General features: G+C 47.0%; 1 protein-coding gene across 2 annotated transcripts in view; it reads right to left on the bottom strand.

The window, feature by feature from the left end:
• Tspan9 (tetraspanin 9) overlaps window positions 1-13,462 on the bottom strand; it is a 195,719-nt gene that overhangs the window by 140,625 nt on the left and 41,632 nt on the right. Inside the window, exon 3 of one of the 2 annotated variants that reach the window (XM_047549880.1) lies at window positions 9,455-9,616. The exons of the other annotated variant lie outside the window; for it this stretch is intronic. The gene's annotated coding sequence lies outside the window, so the exon portion shown is untranslated. The remainder of the gene's footprint in view (window positions 1-9,454; window positions 9,617-13,462) is intronic. 2 annotated transcript variants of the gene reach the window in all.

Raw genomic sequence — 13,462 nt, 5'->3', positions numbered from 1 at the left:
AACCCCAAATTCTCCTTTGGGCCTCCACTGTGAACCCCACACTAGTCACAACCCTTCCCCACAGCTTCTTTTTGGCATTCCCCACTACACCCTGAAACTCCATTGGTCCTTCCTCTACATGCATCCAAATTTCCCTCAAATCTTCCGAATAAAACCCCAAATTTATCTTTAACCTCCAAATTTCCACTGGTCCACACATGGAGCCCATCTTTTCCTCTGTCCTTTCCCAGAAAGTCAGTATGTCCTTCTGCTTTCACCCATGGGACCTTAGAATTTCATGCATTTGCTTCCCATAAACCTTGCCCCTGGGTCTCCAACACCTAACCCCAAACATCCCTCCACCCTCCCGCCACAAACTTCAGGCTACGCTTTAACTTCCCATACCAAACTCTAATTCTTCCCTCTCCAAAGTCCCCCACGAAATCATGAACTTCTCTTAAGCCCTCATCATCAAATGCCTCAACTTCTCAGCATCCCATTACCAATCCAAAATCCCTCCAGCTTCTTATCAGGAATCCTCAGTTTCCTTTCAGGGAACTTTTTGCACGCTGGGAATGCCAAGGGCAGTACTTTTCATTCAGCACATCTGAGGCAGATGTCAGGCTTCTTATTTCCCATCCACCCTGGACCCATGCATGGCCCTGCAGTGTAGAACTATAACATTTTATACCACACCTGACTCTTCTCAAGATTTTTAACAACACCCACATTGACCTGTACCCTGAAGGTCAATAAGATCTTCAGTTGCAGAAAGAAAAAATGCTTACTTTCTAATGCTTACTTTCCATTTCTGGACTCACATCATTGCAGATCAGCTCTGATCCATAGACCACACTTGGAGTAGCTTTAGCCTCAATAATACCACCCCAAGTCATCCTGATGGCTCCTCTGAGATGCCCTCTCACATAAGACCCAAACGGGCTGTCCCCAGTACTTGTATGACCAAAAGCTACAGTGGTGCAAAGCAAGTTCTATAGCAGCAACCAGTCCAGAGGACCCATCTATGGCACCACTGGGATATGTGTGGGGCAATGTGGGTGCTACAGTCTAAGACCTTGGTGGGTCAACAGCAGAGACTGAAGACTCACAAGCAGTGAAGGGAGAAAAAAAAACCTATCTGAGGGGCTGCATGGAGTTGAAGGAACTCCTGTGGCTGAATACCAGGTCAAGAGCTATAACAAGGAAGGGCAGGAGGCAGGTCAAGTTGGAAAAACCCCACCATCTCTATGCTGTCCCACCCCAAGAGCCAGGTCCCCAGGAGCAAAATCCCTCCTGCTGCACAGCAAGGAGACACGGCACAGTAAGGCTGGCCTCTGAGGAAGTGAGGGAAAGAGGGGAGGAAGGAGGTGTGAACAGAAAAGGGGAAAATCTAATTAAAGCTGGTTCCTGCTCAGCCACCTGCTAAAAACCACAGCTCACCCAAGACTTGGGCGGAAGGATCACTAACAACATTGCCAAAGATTCCTTCCTCAGCCTCAGACAGATGGAAGGAGGGAACAGCAAGCAGGGCCTTCCCTAGATCCACACCCCCACCCCCCAAAAAGAAAAAGGCCCATGAAGCTGAAACCTGAGAGGATGCCAAGGGGCAGTGGGAGGCAATTTACAGCCAGGAAAACTGAGCCCTCAGGCCAGATGTGGGCCCTGGGTTGGGGGCCGGTGCTAAGCGGCATGCTGGTGGAGATGGAGGTGCTCATTCCTCAGGTCGCCTATACCCTGGAGCCCTGGGCTCTGAGCTGGGGAGCAGAGTGCAGATTCCTGGTTCCCCAGAGGAGAGCAGAGAAAGGGACAGGCAAGGGAGCCGCTGAGGCACTGACAGTCTGCCCAGGACCCACCCTGCCCACAGGGCTGGTGACTAGACCAGGGAAGGACATGGTGAAATGGATGGAGAGAAAGTGAGGAAAAGGAAGAGGGAGAAGGAAGGACAGAGAAGAAATAAGGGAGGGGAAGGCCCAAGAAGAAGTCTGCTTGGCTAGAGCAGACAGGAAGGGACAGAGCAGGGTGCTGGGGCCTCTTCCCATCTGACAGATTCGTCCCAGCTGAGCTCCTTCCTCTAACATTTGTGACTGTAGCAGGCGGTGAGCATGAGCCAGCAGGAGACAAAGGGCATTCTCCTTCTTGGCATGGCCCTGCCCTTCATGGCTCTCCCCCTCCTTGGCATTGATGGGCTTCCTACCCCTGACAGGTAGGCCAGCTTCCCAGCCTCCTGCCATACCCAGGCCCAGCAGAGGGGCCAGAATGAGGGGCAGGGGACAGATGGGTAATCACACTATGAGGCCAAAGGTCAGAGTCCTCCAATCCAGAGTAAAAGCCACTGGGCACTGCCACCTACCATCCCCAGTGACAGATGTAGCACTGGGCTTCTGAGAGGAAAAGTAAGGCCCAGAGAGGGGAAGGACCATCCTCAAGGTCACAAAGCCAGTGAGTGGGACAGTCAGGACGCAGATACCTAACTGAGAGCTCTGTGCTCTCCTGCCCCATACCACCTTCCTCAAAGACCCAGGGCCAGCCACCCCCGACCCTCCACTGGCTGCCGCCAAAGAAACAAAGCTGTTCCCTCTCTTGAGAATCAAGGGGACTGAGAAAGATGAGGAAGGAAGTCAAGCCCCCTAAAGAGCCAAATGCAGAAATCCGTGTGACAAGAGGTGGAATTATTTCCCTTGAAAAAAAATTAATAAAAAGTCCTCCTTTAGCAGACCCCAGAGGTATTTGACTGTAAGCTGATGTAATAGAGAGGAAAGGCCAAGGGGAGAGGAGCCCCCACCTCCACCCCCAGCAAGCCTACTGCCAGGAGCACAATAGGGAGGCTGCAGCTGGAGCTGGGGGTGGGGGTGGAGAAGACAAGCCAAGCAGGATGTTGGAGCCTGGGATGGAATTGGAGGCCTGCTGTCTGGCTGGAAAGCAGAAGCCTTTGAACCAGTAACTAAGGGTTAGTGCTACCCTGGGGCCCAAACACAGGCCTGGCATGGTTGTGGAGTGCCCAGAGCACAGCATGTGAGAGGCATCAATGTCTACTATAAAACTTGGTGGATATGAAGCCAGGTGGGAGACGGAAAGCAGTGGGCAGGGTTGTGGGATACTCAGAAGGTCAGGACTTGAGCTCCATAGGCAGATAGCTGGGGTCTTCTAGTGAAAGGGAAAGAAGCCTGTGATGATCAGGGAGCCTGGCCCAAGGAAAGGTAGGCAGGGCCTGGGCCCAGCTTCCCATGGCCTCCTCCCCCAACTGCCAGAGATCTGATGCAGCTGGCATGCCTACACAGGGCCCTGAGTCTACAGGCCAGATAGAGTGGAGGTAGGGCAGAGGAGCAGGACCTTAAGAAGGCCCATCTTGGAGAGGGAGAAAAGAAGAAGGGGATCCCAGGAGCTATGCCCACTAGTGACAAGTAGCCTTGGAAGCTACAGGACCTTGTAGGAACAGGTAAATAAGATGCAGGCACAGACCACAGCAGCCTTCTGGAGGAAGAGGGAAGGTCCAAGTGGAAAGGGAGTCCCAGCCAAAGCCTGCCTAACTCAGATAAGCCCAGAATAGCAATACAAGATGGAAAGGCCAACTCAGTGCCCACTGCAAGAACATATGAGTCCCCACACCAGCCCTCCCGTGCATGTCTTCATGATACATCTGGCCTGTGGAAGGAGATTTGATGGACCGGGTAGCTCCACAGAGCAGTGTGGGTTGCTTCTCTAGTCCCAAACCAAGACTGAATCCCAGCTGACCTTCCCCCACCCCAGTCTCCAGTTTGGAGTACACAATGGTGGGGTGCTCACAAATGGGGGGCAGCAGCAGGTTACCATCTCTTCATTCTAGTGACCATGTTTATCATCCTGTCTTTGAAATGCTGGGTACATCCTTAACTCTCTGAGCTCAAGTTCCTCATTTGTAAAAGAGGATACTCCAGTACCTGACCCAAGGGCTTTTGGGAAGACCCAGTGAGACCCCCAAAGACGAGAAAGAACTGAGTGAGTGGGAATGACATACGAAGGGATTGAGAATGACACTGAAGAGTGGTGTGTGACTCATCACTGGCCTCTCCTGCACACTTGCCTGGACTCAAGGCCCTGCTCAATCAGGACCAGCTGTGTACAATAGGATAAGACGCTACACCGGGGAGCTGTTATGAGACCTAGAGTCAGGAGTTAGTGTCACACAGCACTTGTCAGTGTTTGCTCTTATTATGTATCATTGCTGATGGGGAGCATGTTCCTGTCATATGCTGCTGTCCCCCCATCACCATACCCATCAATATCACCATGGGCTACCAAGTTGGAGGCATCTGGGGGAGTAATCCAACTGTCCTCAGAGACACTGGGTCTCAGCTTCTGGTTCCGATACCACATGGGAAACCAGGTCAGGGCCATGTGACAAACACTTGCCTAATAGTGGGAACTCTGTTAAAAGAGTCTGGGCCACATGAAAAGGCCCTGAAAGGCCACCTTCCAACCCTGGAACTACTAGAGCCAAGATAGCCACTTCTCAAGACTATTGGAACTCAGAGAATAGCTCTGAGAGGGCTCCCCTGACTTCATCCCAGTCTTTGCTCATACCCAAGCTGGACCCAGTGAGATGTGGAATTTGAGTCTCTGGGCCAGCCAAGTGATGGCTGATCCACCCAGCACAAGGGCTCCGCTTGACTAAAATCCAATATGTGAGAGAAACTGATAGGTTTCCTGCTGCCATCTAGTGGCAAACGCAAATAAGAGCAGACAACAAGCTGAAGACCATCAGCAAGCAGGTGTCTGGACCAGGGGCTGCACAACCAGCTGGGTGAGGCAGAACCTAGAAGTAGAGTATTAGGATAAAAAGGTGCAAAAGCCCACAAAATCTACAGAGCCTACTGGTCTCCTCCCAGGGATTTGGGGAGTACAGTTCGCACTGCAATGGTGCAATGGTGCAATGGTATGCAGCCTCCCATTGCCATGCTTGACCTCAAGCTGCTCCTCTTCCTCCCTTCTCCACATGACGGTTTGCCTGGGCAAACGTGGCTGCCTCTCCACGATGCAGCCACCACCCTCCCTCGAGTTTCCACCCTAGGCCATCGTCACTTGGTTTTATATCCATCTTGCCCACCACACCAGCTTTTAGTTTGTGGTCACATAAACAAGTTGAATAGCTGGCTTCACGGGTCAGACCAAGCAGTACCTCAGAACCCCAAATGCTTCCCACCTTCTGTCCTGGAAGCTGTAGGGCCCTAAACAGCCATTTACCATGCCACTGTCTTTGGGCCTGCCTCAGTCCTTCCAGAAGGCCCATCTGTCTGCTGGCTTGCCTGTGGGCCTTGGGAACCAGGTGACCTTCCATCACAACACAATAACCCTGAGCAGAAGCAAGCCGGTCTCACAGATATTAGGCTAGTTTTCCTCTCAAATTGGCAGGATAGATAGAATCAAGAGACCTGGGCTCCAGACTTGGTTGGCCCCAACTGGCTGTCTCAAATGGAAGGCAAGTTTTTTTCTTCTGCAAACGTAAAAATGTCCCCCTTTGTACATGAAGGATCATCGCTTGGTCAAATTATCTATAACATTAATTAAAACTAAAGTGTCAATGACCAGTCACAACTAATTGCACAATTGTTCCCATAATAATCTCATCTTGAAAGGGTAGAAAGTCTCAACTTAGTACTCATTCATTCAATAGTAAAAACACACTGAGGGGCTGGGTTGTAGCTCATTGGTAGAGCGCTTGCCTAGCACACGTGAGGCAATGGGTTTGACCCTTAGCACCACATTATATAAATAAATAAATAAATAAATAAATAAATAAATAAATAAATAAATAAAAGTACCATGTCCATCTACAACTAAAATTATTATTAAAAAAAAAAAAAAACATTAAACACACATGCTGGGGGTGAGACTTATTTTTAGCAATGTGACTTGTTTAGCTCTGTTCTTGCCACAGCCTATAGAGGGAAAGACCAATGAGGAAGGCCAAGGGCCTATGCTTAGCTGACACAGGAAGGAAAGTACCTGCCCAGAGCCTGATGCCCAGCAAGATCAGGATGGCCAACCCTCACATTACACCTTCTAGGTGCTGTTCTAAAAATCAACCCCTCACAACAGACTTGGGAGCCGAGCCTATCTATAACTGAGGAAACCAAAATCCAGGGAGATTCCAGAACCTAAGCTTGCCCAGAGTTACAAAGTCAGTGTCATGTAGGAATTGTAGTTGGGCAGCCTCTGGCTCTTACCCTTGTGCCATGATGGGTGATCGATAGGTGATCATCAATGCTGGTTCCTTCTCCTCCCTCCAACCATCTGATTTCATGGCACCTGATCTATGGAAACCTCCACCCTCACCACTTGAGGTCTTTGTCTTAGTTGCCCCTACTCAAGTCTGTACACAGTTAATTACAGCTACCTGAGCAGGAAAACCCAATGCTTGACTACTTAAGCAGCATCATTTTAGGGCAACCTGAACTCATTTTGTTTGATACAATCAACCTGATGATATTATTTATTTTGGAGTTAATAGTGAGAAAGATAAAAATTTTAAAAAGAATAACTGGAAAGAAAGGTCTGAAAGGATCCAGAATCCATACCAAACTTTATCTGTGATTTCCCCTGGGAAAGACACCAAGATGTGGGAGATGTGTGGATATAGGAACTCTTACCTTTTACTCTAGTACTTCCATATTTTTTTTTACAGCAAATAAGTTTTCATACAATAGTTGAATCATTGTTTAAAATAAATCAAGCACTTCACACAGATATCCAAATCCTGCACTTGTAGGAAGGTGCCTATGGGCTAGGTCTCAAGGACAGGGCCTGGAAGAGATGACACTTGGCTTTTTCCAGGATGGGTGGGGTCTCTGTACGGAGGCAGATGGTGAAGTGGTTTCTGGAACACAGGGACAAACTCTCGGCCCCCCAAAATACCTCCTCCATCTGCTCAGTCATGCCTGAAATTCCTTCACTGAGGGACAGGCTTTGATTCCAGTCAGAAATAGGTCTGAAACCATAAACCCACCCAAGAGACACAAAACGGTGGAGTCAAGTCACACTTGGAGGGAACAGGGTTGCTGGTCTTGGGGAAGCAGGTTCTTATCGCACCTCTATATGATCCTTCAGAAGGGCTGGGAAAGTGCAGGCTGGAGCAAATGACAACCTGGAAGACCAACAGCTGCCCCAAAGGTGAGGAAGAGGGTTAGTGCCAGCCTGCAGGGAGGCATCCAGTCACCCTGAACTGCATGGAAGGAGACAACCCACAGACCAGGCGGGGAAGACAAGGCTGAGGGCCTGCCACAGCCATACAGGTGAAAGGATCTGAATGTGAAGAGTTCCTCGACAGGGGGACGCTGGCCAGACTGAATAAGAAAAAGCAGCCTTTCTAGAACCAGGGAAGGGGAGTCCCCACACCAGGCTGAACCCAGCCTCACTGGAGGCCTGCCCAGCAATCTGGGCATTTTAAACAGAATCTAGACAAAGGGAGCCCATTTTGAGAAATTTGAATAGAGTGGTGGAAAAAGTTTAGAACTGGGCCAAGAGAATGTGGGAATGTCAAAGCTGAAGGAAAGGCTCGGTGCCATTAGTCATCAGGGAAATGCAAGTCAAACCACAATAAGATGCCACTTCACACCTAGAACAGTCATACATTTTTTTTTTAATGGAAAATAACAAATATTGGCAAGGATGTGGAAAAACTGGAACCTGCACACATTGCTGGTGGAAATGAAGGATGGTGCTGCTGTTGGAGGAAAGTCTGGCTCTTCCTCAAAATGTTAAACACAGAATTACCACATGAGCCAGCAACCCACTCCTAGATATATACCCAACAGAACAGAAAACAGGTGTCCAAACAAGAACTTGTATTAGTGTTTACAACAGCTCTGTTCATCAACAGATGAATAGATAAAATGTTACATATACATGTGACAGAATATTACTTGGCCATAGAAAAGGAAGTACTGTTACATGCTACAACAAGGATGAATAGAAGGTATATTGAAGGTATAAAAGAAATAAGCCAAACACAAAAGGTCACATATTGTATGATTCTACTTACATAAAGCTTCTAGAAAAGTCAAACCCATATACTGAAAGCAAATTAGTGAATGTCAGTGGTTAGGGTGGAAGGCTAGGGGATGATAGCTAAGAAGCACAGTTTCTATTTATGGGGGAAGAAAAAACTGTGGAGCTAGCTAGTGGTGATGGTTTTACAACAATGAATTACTTAATGCCTCTAAACATTTAAAATGGGTACAATGGTAAATTTTATATTATATGTATTTTTATCACAATAAAAAGAAAAGTTTTTTAAAAATGCAGAGGGCTTTAGGAGGGACATGACACCTGGTCAAACACCTGTAGGCATCCAGTATGGTCAGAGGCCAGGGCTTGTTCTGGGGGTTCCCAGGGCACAGTGCCTCCCAGAAGGCGGACTCCAACAGCACAATCCCACACGGGTTGACCCTCCCGACACGGGGCCACTTCCGAGGACTGCACCCGAAGCTCTATGGCATCACAGCAGGTCCTCCCTGAACATCACAACAGCCTCATGAGGTAGACATGACTGCTACTTCCACTATCAGGTGGAAAAACAGGCTTAGAGCAAGGAGGTAAGCAGCCCACAGTGTCTGGTCAGCAGAGGGGCCCAGATGCAGATCTGTGCACTGAGCCACTAGCCTCCAGCCACAGCTATCATCAAAGCAGACAACAGGGGTGGTGTCAGAAAGACAGCTTCACCAGAGGTCCAGCTATCACAGGCTTGCAGGTGACCCTTGGCTATTTATTCCATCTTGTAGTGACTCAGTGTCCTCCTCTGTAAAAACTGGAATAACACCATCAACCTTGAAGGCCTACTGAGGTGATAAATGAGACAGTGGGTGTGCCTACCAGCTCCTGGCACATAAAGGGGCTCCATAAAAATTCAGTTCCTCCCCCAACCCAAAATGGAGAAAATTACAAAGTTGGAGTAGACTGCCTTAGCAAGTAGAGAGGCCCCCGCCAGAGGAGGCACAGAGGTGAGGTCCAGCAGAGAGCTACTCAGAAAGAACAGGGATTGGCCCAGATGACCTTGAAGGTGTAACGCCTGAAATCAGATGTGTCTATACTCTGAAACCCTTTCCTAAGATGGGGCTTCATACAGGAGAACAGGAAGCCATTCAAGGGCACTGGGATCCTAAAGGCATCAGGATTACCAGGAAAAAAGAAAAGGTGTAAAGGAATGGAAGGCTGGGAACTGCAGAAATAAAGTTTGCCAATAAAAATAGAAGGAGCTTACATTTTTAGAGCGTTCTCAGTGTGCCAGACGCTATGCTAAGCATTTTACATAGATTATCTCACTGAGTCCTCACATCTCTGGGGGGCAGGCTATTATTAACCCCATCTTGCCAATCAGGATGCTGAAGCTGCAAAAGGTTAAGAGGTCTGTTCAAGGTCACACAGCTAGGAAGTGTCCACTCAGCCACCAGGCTAGTCCAGAGAACCAGTCTCCAGAAACGCCATCACCTGATTCAGTCACCTGACTTTCGGGGCGAGGCCTTCTGGCTCCAACAGCCTGGCTCCTGCCTTCTGCTTTTAGTCACGATTGGAGATGTCTTTCCAGAGCAGATAATTGGCCCCAAGCAACAGAAACCTTCCCTCTGCCTTGCTGTGGCCAGGAAGCTGAAGTCAGAAGCTGATGCTAAGAAGAAAATGTGAGAGTCTCTGGTAAATATTTGGGAACTTTTTGTTAAACGGAAAAATAAATAGGGGAACTTCTGTTTTTACCAGCTCAACCAGTTTTAGGGAGAAACCACAGTTCGCACACACTACTGCCAAACACTTCTTAGTAAGGTCCTGTAGGTGCACTGCTCTGATGGGCAAGAGGGGCTCTGGTTTCCCATGCTGGTGGGGTAGGACCAGCCACCAACACAAGGCTGATGGCACTCTGGAGCAGCCTGAGGATGTTCAAGAAGCAGCAAGGAAGTGACCTCTGGCGATCCCAACAGCACTACACTGAAGGAACCACAGAGACGTAATGCTGCCCACAGGCCTCCCCCAGTTGTCAAATACATGCCACTATTGGTGGTCCATGCAAGGGAAAGGCCACAGAGAAGGCCTCCAAGAAGGGGCCAGGGTCACGCTCAAGGCCCACCTTCCACCAAGTGAGGAAGAAGTGTACTGGGCACTGACAGGGGGGTGGGGAAGGACTTCAACTCTGCCTGGTTCCACTATTGCCCACCCCTAACACTTGGAACTCCACTTTATGCAAGAGACTCACTGATACTACTCTCCAGCCACTCCTAAGGGAACTATGAGGATGAAAGAGGCAAACTCCAAAAGGATGTGGAGGTCTTAATTTTTTCTTAAGCTGATCTTTGAGCCTGTAATGTATCAGACATTACGGTAAACCCACTACATGGATCATCCCATTTGCTTTTCATAACAGCCCTACCAGGTAGTTACCCCATCATCACCATTTCAAAAGTGGACAAACTCTAGAAGAATTAAGGGGCTCATTTGATGACTGTTAATATGCAGTGAATCAAGATGCAAAGCCAAGTGGTCTGACCTCAGAATCCCTCGCCCTCAACCAAGATCCTTTACCACTTCCCAAAACAGACCCTCAGGAGCTGGTAAAGAATCATTAAACATAATTGTTAGCCTCAGAGCATTTTCAGCCTGATAAGGGAAATGGATAAATGGCCCCAGTGCACAGAAATCTCCGTGTGAGCTCAGATGTGTTGTGACTCAAGATAGGCATCCAACATTTTAATCACAGTCATGGGAGTATGATATCCACAGAGCCACTGGGAAGGAGAACAGTGGGAAGTTCATTTTAAAATATGAGGGTGCACAGCAGTCAAAAGGTAGACATAACCCAATGACCAAGGATGGATGGATGGACAGATGGATGAGTAAACTGGTACATACACAAAATGGAATATTATTTAGCAATAAAAATAAAACTCTGACACATGCTACAATACCAATGAACCTTGAAGATACTATGCTGAGTGAAATAAGCCAGATGCACTATATGATGCCACTTAGACGCAGAAGGCAGAAAAATAGTTACTAGGAGTTGAAGGAAGGGGAAAATGAAAGTTACTGTTAATGGGTACAGAGTGTCCATTTAGGAAGATGAAATGTTCCGGAGATGAATGAATGACAGCTGAACAATGATGTGTGTGATGCACTTAATTCCACTGAATAGTACACTTAACATGGTAAATTATGTGTTTTCCACAACAATAAAAAACAATTTTAAAAGAAAAATAATATGTCTGGTGGTGATGGTGAAGATCTGCTGAACTTTAAGAATTTTTGGTCTTTGCTTCATCCAATTATGGACAGAGTGGTAACCCATGCAACCTTGGAGCGGGTGGAAGCTGGCTCATCATAAAGCGAGGAAAGTACTTCTTGAGAGAACATGGGTACTCAGTCTTATGTATTATGGACTCCTTAAAGATAACTGAAAACAGGCCCTCTGGATTTTGAAAGTTTATTCCCTGCTGAATATCAACAAGAAACTAGGTGAGATCCAGAAGGAGGGCTGAGGAATCCTAATGGTTGAACTAGAGGAAAGAGGGTAGTCAGGGCATATGAGATAATGGCCACAAAACCATATTCCTGACTCAAAGGAAATGGGAGTGATCCCCTCCTCCAAAAATCATATTGACATTTTTATAGCAGTACAATATTTACTGGTCCCTTAGTAAGTAAGCATTTATAAAGAACTAGCTCATTTGATCCTTACAACACTCCTCTGAAGTTTTATTTTAGCACCATACCCATTTATAGAGAAGTGAGGCTCCAAGAAGTTAGGAGGCAGATTCACAGTCACCATCCTCATGAGCCAGGATCTAAAACTCTCTAGTCCAAAACCTATATTCTTTTTTTTAAATATCTGTTTAATTGTAGATGGACACAGTACCTTTATTTTATTTACCTTTGTGTGGTATTGAGGGTTGAACCCAGTGCCTCAGACATGCTAGGCAAGCACTCTACCACTGAACTACAACTCCAGCCCAAAACCTATTTTCTTTTTCTTTTACTTGCTCTTTTTAGTTATACATGATAGTAGAATATATTTCAACATATCAAACATACATGGAGTAAAACTTCCCATTCTTGTGGTTGGACATGATGTGTAATTACACTGGTCAAGTATTCTATATACGAACATAGGAAAGTTGTGTCTGATTCATTCTACTGTCTTTCCCATTCCCAACCCCCCTTTCTTCCTTCCATTCCCCCATCCAATCTAGTGAACCTCACTCCTCCACCACCACCCCACCTATTGTGAGTCACCATCTGCATATCAGAGAGCCTATTCGGTCTTTAGTTTTTTGGGACTGGCTTTTTTCACTTAGTAGGATAGTCTCCAGTTCCATCCATTTACCTACAAATGCCATAATTTCATTCTTCTTTATGGCTGAGTAATATTCTATTGTGTATATGTACCACAATTTCTTTATCCATTCATCTGTTGAAGGGCACCTAAGTTGGTTCCATAGCTTAGCTATTGTGAACTGAGCTGCTATGACCATTGATGTGGCCACATCACTATAGTATGCTGATTTTAAGTCCTTTGGGTATATATCAAGGAGTGGGATGTTGGGGGCTATGCCATGTGGACTACGCCAAGATGGCGCCTGGCAGCCAGCCAGAAGTTGTTTTGATCACATCGGGGTGAGGAGGTTAATTAACTTAAGCACACTCAGGTGATCTGTCATTGGCTGTATTCAATTAAGTCCACACATACAATGCATGCACATGTGTTCTGGAGTGCTCCTGATCGTGCCTGCTCGTTTTGACCTTTACCATGATTGGGCAACTGGCTCCTCGCCTGATCTTCGCATAATTGGCGTCAGCCCTACCCATCACCTCCTGGAGGGGATATAAGCCAGCTCTCCTCAAGCACCGGGGTTCCAGGTTCAAGGTTCCGGTTCCCAGGTTTCCTGAATCTACAATAAACCGTTCTGAATTCAAGAGCCTCGCTATTCATTTGTCTCCCGCACCAAATTGACTCCACTGGACAGCGTCAGTGGGATAACTGGGTCAAATGGTGGTTCTATTCCAAGTTTTCTGAGGAATCTCCATACTGCTTTCCAGAGCGGTTGCACCAATTTGCAGCCCCACCAGCAATGTATGAGTGGACCCTTTTCCCCACATCCTCACCAACATTTTTTGTTACTTGTATTCTTGATATTTGCCATTCTGACTGGAGTGAGATGAAATTTCAGTGTAGTTTTATTTTGCATTTCTCTAATTGCGAGTGATATTGAACATTTTTTCATATATGTGTTGACCATTCATATTTCTTCTGTGAAGTACCTGTTCAGTTCCTTTGCTCATTTATTGATCAGGTTATTGTTTTTTGGTGTTACGTTTTTTGAGTTCTTTATATATCCTAGAGATTAATGCTCTATGTGAAGTGCAGGTGGCAGAGGTTTTCTCCCACTTTGTAGGCTTTCTCTTCATCTTCTTGTTTCCTTTGCTGTGAAGAAGCTTTATAGTTTGATAAAATTCTCTTGATTTTACT

Source organism: Sciurus carolinensis, chromosome 4, assembly GCF_902686445.1.
Source record: "Sciurus carolinensis chromosome 4, mSciCar1.2, whole genome shotgun sequence".
In the NCBI taxonomy this organism is placed as follows: Eukaryota; Metazoa; Chordata; class Mammalia; order Rodentia; family Sciuridae; genus Sciurus; species Sciurus carolinensis.
This window is presented reverse-complemented; position numbering and strand designations above follow the sequence as displayed.